The sequence below is a fragment of the Phalaenopsis equestris genome, unplaced genomic scaffold, assembly GCF_001263595.1.
Source record: "Phalaenopsis equestris unplaced genomic scaffold, ASM126359v1 Scaffold000064, whole genome shotgun sequence".
NCBI classification, from domain to species: Eukaryota; Viridiplantae; Streptophyta; class Magnoliopsida; order Asparagales; family Orchidaceae; genus Phalaenopsis; species Phalaenopsis equestris.
In genome coordinates, this window is record NW_018164506.1 from 370,799 (window position 1) to 378,613 (window position 7,815).

A 7,815-nucleotide genomic window follows, 5' to 3' on the forward strand; every position below is an offset into this window, starting at 1 on the left:
TTTTTTTTTGCAGTTATTAGACATCACCTCTCATATCTAACTTAACATTGTACATTTCAATAAATAATGTCAAACAAATAGCTAGAAAATGGTTTCAACATTTTGCATAGGGAATTTTACATGCATAACATATAAGACTTTGATATTTACATATTCAGCACTTCAAATTTCATATTTACGGACACAGCAGCTCTCCGTTAAATTTTCAGTGGCGTTAAAGATAGAGAGAGGGGAGAATCAGATGGGAGTTTAGGTGGTTTTGTTTGTAGGTATAACAGGTGAAAAAATAGAGCAAATTGGAGCGAAACGGGGCAAATTGGAGCGAAACGGGGCAAATTGGAGTGAATTGGAGCAAGGAGCTGACCTCTGAATTGGCACCAGAATCCAGAGACTCTGGCGATTAAGCGCCGCATACTGGCGCCAAATCAAAATGTCTGCCGACAGAGAGAGTGACGCCTAGGCGCCAGGACTGTTTGGACGGTTTTTCCAACAGTTTTTCACATGATTTAGAGGTTTTTTATGGGCGATTGATGGCAAAAACGAGAAGAGAACATTAGAGAAGTCAAGGAAGCATAGAGCACTGTAAGAAATTGAAGAAAAAGTGAGAGATTTTCTTTTCTTTCATATATTATACTATGAAATCTATATGAGGTGTAAGAAATTGTTGTAAGAATTGCAAGTAGAACACTTTGGGGTGTAGTTCTTCTTCATTTCTCAGGGGAAAAAATAAGTATATTGCGTTTACGTTGTCTTGTATCAAATTATTTCATAGTATTTGAATTTGATGTGTTATAAGATGATGTGTCTTGTTGTTTTCTTCATACAATTTGAGTAATTTCCTTTCTTTTTCCTATTGTAATGGATTAGCAAAATGTGTAGGGTTTACAACAACAACAACAACAACAAAGCCTTAATCCCACTAAGCGTGGTCGGCTACATGAACCCTTTTTCTCCATTGCATCTTATTTAGTGTCATATTTTCATTTTGTTGTAATAAATTAAGATCATTTTTTATACAATAAGCCCAAGTTTTCCTAAGTCAACCTCTGTCTTTCTTAACCTAAGTCGAATCTAAAATTTCTACTCTCCTAATCGGATTATCAGATGGTCGACGCTTAATGTGACCAAACCATTTAAGTGACTTGCTTTAATTTTGTCCGTCACAGTAGCTACACCAACCCTATCACAAATATATTCATTTTGCATTTTGTCTCTAAGTGTAAAGCCACTCATCCACCTAATCATTCTCATCTCGACAACACTTAACTTATTATTATGCTTCTCTTTTAAAGGCCAACATTCAGTGCCATAAAGCATTGCAGGTCTCACCACCGTCTTATAAAATATTCCTTTCAGTCTAAGCAATACTTTTCTATCACACAAAAGGCCCAAAGCATTCCTCCACTTCAATCAACTAACCTAAATTCTACTATTAACACCCCTATCTATATCACTATCGCTATGAACAACGAACCCAAGATATCTAAATCGATCACAGCTTTTAATAATTTGATCACCTAAAGTCACACTTATGTCACTGCAGCTACTACTACTAAAATTACATTCCATGTATTCAGTTTTAGTTCTACTTAAATGAAGGCCTTTAAACTCCAATGTAGACCTCCATAAATCAAGTTTTTCCTGGGCTTTTTCTCTCGTTTTATCCACGAGAACGACATCATCAACAAAAAGCATACACCATGGTACATCCTCCTGTAGATGTCCAGTAAGACCATCCATAACTAAAACAAAACGATATAAGCTTAAAGCCAATCACTAATGTAATCCAACAGAAATAGAAAAATATTTGGTCAATCCTCCTTCAGTTCGAACACAAGTAACAACTGTAGTATACATATCTTTAATGACTTGAATATAAGTCATATCAACACCTTTCTTCTCAAGAACTCTCCAAAGGATACATCTTGGCACCTTATCATAAGCTTTTTTCTAAATCAATAAAAATCAAATATAGACTCTCCTTATTATCTCTGAACTTCTTCATCAAACCTCTCAATAAATGTATAGCTTCCATAGTAGATCCCGGCATAAATCCAAATCGATTATGAGAAATCTTTGTAATGAGTATTAACCTATGTTCAATTACCCTCTCCCGTAACTTTAAAGTATGAGACATCAACCTAATTCCTTTATAATTTGCACACTCTTGTGCATCCCCTTTATTCTTAAAAATGGGGACTAAAATACTCTCCCTCAACTCCTCGGACATCTTTTTAGTTTTTAAAATAATATTAAAGAGTTTAGTAAGCCAAGAAACTCCCAAATTTCCTAAATATTTCCACACTTCAGTTGGGATATCATCAGGTCCTACAGCCTTTCCACCCTTAGTTTTCTTTAAATCCTCCTCAACTTCTTTTTTACTTATGCAATGGTAAAAATGAAATGTTTTATTATTATTCATGATATTAAGATCACTTAGATCGATTGTATTTTCAGAAACTTCATTGCTAACTTTATTAAAATAGGTCGATCACCTCTGTTGAATATCTTTCTCTAAGAAAGCACATTTTGATTTTCATCTTTAATACACTTTGCTTAAATTAAAACTTCACTTTTTTTTTCTCTTTTTTTGGTTTATTTATACATATATTTTTCATTATCTCTAGTATCTAATCTATTATAAAGATCAATACACAAAAGAAAAAAGCGTTATAATCAATGACAAAACCTATTGTAATTTATGAATAGTAGATTAGTGTCTGAAAGTTTTTATTATAAGCATTTCAAAGTCATTCATAAGCACATATAACCAACAATCATATGTCACCTGCTATTTACGAACCCATCATTTGGAGGGGCGTTAACTGACTAGCTTTTTTAATAACCGATAGTCAATTCCTTCGATATTAATGTCAATAACCTATAGAGTTGAAGACATTTGTAAGTCATCGGAAAGAATTCTTTATACAACAGAAATTTGCTATGCCCTCAAATTTGCCCTAATCCTCCCCTCATGCCCTGACCCTCCCCTCCCCTCTCCGTGCGACTCTAGACACCCGGTGACCTCAGCTCTGCCGACCCACTCGGTCCAAAACTCAAAGGTATGGTTGAATGCACTTGTTGGACATTTACATGAAGTTGTATCTTGGTTTATGTTTTTTGTTATTGATATCCTTCAAGTGTGAACATCTTAGATATCTCAGGTCTAGTGTTTGAGATGATGGTGATGTAGAAGGGGATGTTACTAGTAGAGTTCAATTTGGTTGGTCGAAGATGAGGAATGCTTCGGGCCTATTGTGTGATAGAAAAGTACCTCTTAGACTGAAAGGAAAAATTTATAAGATGGTGGTGAGCATTGCAGATGTTGGCTTTTAAAAGAGAAGCATAAAATTAAGTTAAGTGTTGCCGAGATGAGAATGCTTAGGTGGCTGAGTGGCTTTACACTTAAAGATAAAATGCAAAATGAATATATCCGTGAAAGGGTTATTGTAGCTCATGTGGTGGACAAAATTAGAGAGAATCATCTTAGATGATTTGGTCACATTAAACATCGACCATGTGATGATCCGGTTAGAAGATTAGAAGTTTTAAATTTGATTTATATTAAGAAAGGCAGAGAAAGACCTAGAAAGACTTGAGCATATTGTATAAAAAATTATCCTAATTTATTAGAATTAAATGAAAATATGACACTCAATAGGACATAATGAAGAAAAAGGATTCACGTAGCCAACCCCACTTAGTGGGTTAAAGGCTTATTGTTATTGGTGGTGAGACCTGCAATGCTCTATGACATAAAATCTTGGCCATTAAAAGAGAAGAATGAAATTAAATTAAGTTAAGTGATGACGAGATGAGAATGCTTAGGCAGAGGAGTGGCTTTACACTTAGAGATAAAATGTGAAATACATATATCTGTGAAATGGTTGGTGCAGCTCATGTGGCGGACAAAATTAAAGAGAATCATCTTAAACGGATTGATCACATTAAATGTCGACCATCAGATGAACCAGTTAGGGGTGTAGATGTTTAAGATTCTACTTATGTTAGGAAAAGCAAAAGTAGACCGCCTACAAAAACTTGGGCATACTGTATAAAAAAATAATCTTAATTTATAAGAATATAATGAAAATATGACTTTCAATAGGATGTAATAGAGGAAAAGGATTCATGTAGCCAACCCCACTTAGTGAGATAAAGGATTGTTGTTGTTGCAGAGAAGCTGAAGCCTGTAGGATTTAGTAAATCCTTTTAAAAGTAAATCATTTTAAAGTCACCAAACACTTTCTCTGGATTTACTAGTATTTACTTATTAACATATCAAATAGTTTTTAGGATTTAACCCCTTCAAGATTTCATAAATCCAGTTACTACACCCTACCTGTATCCAAACAACCCCTAGAGAAAGAGTTTATTTAGAAGCTATTTGATAGAGGATTTAAGTAGGATTTAAGCTGAGTCCTGCCAAACAATAAAAAATGCCTCTGTAAGTCCTACATGTTCTTAAATCCCATTTTTGCTCCGTTTTTCCTTAGATTCGGGATTTACCAAAAGAAGTAGGAAACCCTATTTATGTGATTTAGGGAGGTTGAAGATTGTGGGATAAATTAATTAAAGCTAACTAATAAGTTGATTTAGTAAATTTGAATTAACTAAACAAACAATGACAATCGCTCGAAAATTAATTTTGGATCGAATTTCATTCGAACTGATCTCCGGTTGAATCAAAATCGAATTATTTAACATCATATTGATGTTAGGCTTGTCGAAGATTTTTAAATCCATTAAGGTGCCTTTTACTAATATTGTGTGCAATTTTAGCTACTACAACCCTTTCAAGGGCATATTTGTTTTGTATTTTGTTTCCAGCTGTACAGTCAATCATGGAACTAAGCATTTTCATCCCTGCAACCCCTTACGCGACTGATTGTACACTTGGAATAATTTTCTTAAAAGAGGATATTTTATATGGTGTAAACAGTATTCACTGTTTCCTCCTTTGTGAAGTCTAATATCTACTTTCAAAATGAAAATGCACTTTAAAATCTAATTTTGCAGTTCCAAAATGGAAATTCATTTTGAAATCTTTTTTTTATTGTAGTAATTCCCATTTTGGCAATGCAGATGCGATTTCTAAGTGAATTTTCATTTAAGAACAAACAACTTAGATTTTGAAGTGAATTTTTATTTTAGAAATGAAGATTAGACTTTTCGTTAGATTATACAATGAAAACTCTTACATCATTTGAAATATCTTCTTTTAAGAACTCATTTTCAGGTGCGTAGTCAATCGCATATGGGTTTCGCGGAGACAAGAATGCCTAGATTAATGATTGGCTTTAGACTTGGAAAATAAAATGTAAATGAAATATACTCATGTAGAGTTTGGTGTAGCTATGGTGACAGACAATATTAGATTAAAAAATTCAAAAAAAAATATAAGAAAGATTATCAATCTTCGACAATCTTAACAACCTCAATAGGATGTTAATGTTCTGACTTCGAGCTTAATTGTGGCTGACACGAAAGAAATTTGATCCAAAATTTCCAGCTCAAACATAGGCCGTTTATTTCAACTAATGTTTGAGCATCATATTCCATCCATTTGGTGCCTTCGAAAGTCTAAGAGATTCATAAAAGACCTCTCCGCTCACACATGTTTGCCTAAATGCTCCAGTTGTTGGATTCATCTCGTCGAGGGCCTCTATTCGACTATAAGTATGTCAAATTTAGAGTTCATTTAACCATTTTTAAAAATCAAAAACCTTCAATTGTGCTTCAATGGAATGATATGAGCTTGATTGGAGTCAGATTGGACCAATTTTGATATCAATGGGTTTGTCTTATCAAGATGGTTTATGTGGCTATAAACTTGTTAAAATCAGGGCTCATATGATCTTGAATTCAAATTCAAATTTGAAAGATGCCTTATAAAAATGCATCAAAATTCATGTTTCATAAAAATTTGTTGATGAGACATCAACAATAACTATGTGAATTGTTTTTCACATATAGTTAATTCAAGTATGTATTGATCTACTTAAATACATTTTGCAATACGTCTGTCCAATAAAGTTCGTTGATTGTGCTAAACCTTGTTAAAATGAAAAAAAAAAAACATAAAAGATGTAGATTATAGAAGTTTGCTTTCCTCCTTAAATAATGAATACAAGATTACGATAGAGGAGAAAAAATGTTAAGAGTGACAATAAATAGTGACAAGCATAAATACCACAGAAGGCTGGAGAAGGCTGTTAAACAATGATAGTTATTGGCATCAATTAATGACAAATGAATGTAGTTAAGTGACAAGATGTTGATGTTGGTTGAGATGGAGTTGTTCTTATAATATGAATTGGGTGATGACGTTTGTCGACGATTTTTAGTGTTGGTTGACGATGAACAAGCGGCAAACAATTTTTTTTTTTAATTTCTATTGTCACATTGGTAAAATGGAAGTTGCTGAGACTTTAGAGAAAATAAAGTATAGAAAAACAATAGGTCTTGATGATATTTTAACGCAAATGTAGAATTGTAGGAGATCTGAGAATTTTTTGTCTTAATAAACTTTTTAATATTATTTTAAAAACTAAATAGATGTTTGATGAGTATAAAATCTATTGGTTTGTATTTCTAAAAATAAAAGGGGAAGCATAAAAGTGTAAATTATAAAGGAATTAAGTTAATATGTCATACATTAAAGTTATGGAGAGTAATTGAACATAGATCATGTGATACAAAAAATCTATGCTCCAGTGGCAAACAAGAATAGAGTCACCTTAAATGACTTGAATTTATTTGGTAAAAGAAACCAATCCATGTAGTGTTACGATCCAGATGACATGATGGCACTCTAATATCAATAACGGGCATGAAAGGTTTGGAGCGTGGAACAAAAATTCTAAATAAAATGTGGAACAATTATATACATGAAAGGGTTGGAGTAACTCCAGTGGCAAATAAGAATAGAGTCGCCTTAAATGACTTGATCTAAGGCTTGATCACATTAAACGTCGATCATATGATGACTTGAAAAACTAGAAGTTTTAGATTTCACAATTGTTAAAAAAGATAGAGGGCCAAAAAAAAAAAAAAAAACTTGCGCATTTTCTATAAAAAGTTAGCTTAATTGATGAGTTAAATGTAAATATAACACCAATAAGACACAACAGCGAGAATTGATTCATCCCCCACTTAGTGCGATAAAAGACATTGTCATTGTATTAAAAAGATTAATAATATTAACTAAATTCAGAATTTCATTAAAAAAAAATTGCTAGATTAAAACAAACCAAATGAGAAATAAACACACAACAAACGACTAACATTCTTAATTTCTCGACAGAAATTCAAATGAAGATGCATGACGCTGACAGAATAAAGGCAGCAAAAGAGAAAAAATGAAAAGAAAAAATCTCTAGAGGCCAGCAGAAACCAATCCATGCAGTGTTACGATCCCGATGACGGCACTCTGATCGTCAATAACGGGCAAGAACTGGACAGCAGATGGTGGCGACTCCATTTTCTCCATAGCATCTGCAGCCATTGCTTCAGGCCTGATTGTTCTTGGGTTTCTGGCAATCAAAATAAAAATGAGCGACTAAAAATCAGGTCTTTTATTTGGAAAAATTATAAACATATATATATAAAGAGAGAGAGAAGGGAAATTTACTTACATGCCACATAATTCTTATGTATTTACAAACCTATCACCTAATTTTTTATAAAAACATTAATAACGCTTCAGCATCATAAATCTATGCATGAAATTGCGAATTTCACTTTTAAAAAATAAGTGGTATTTATTATGTTATACTAAAAATTTGAATGCCACGCATGCAAATATGAAAGTTT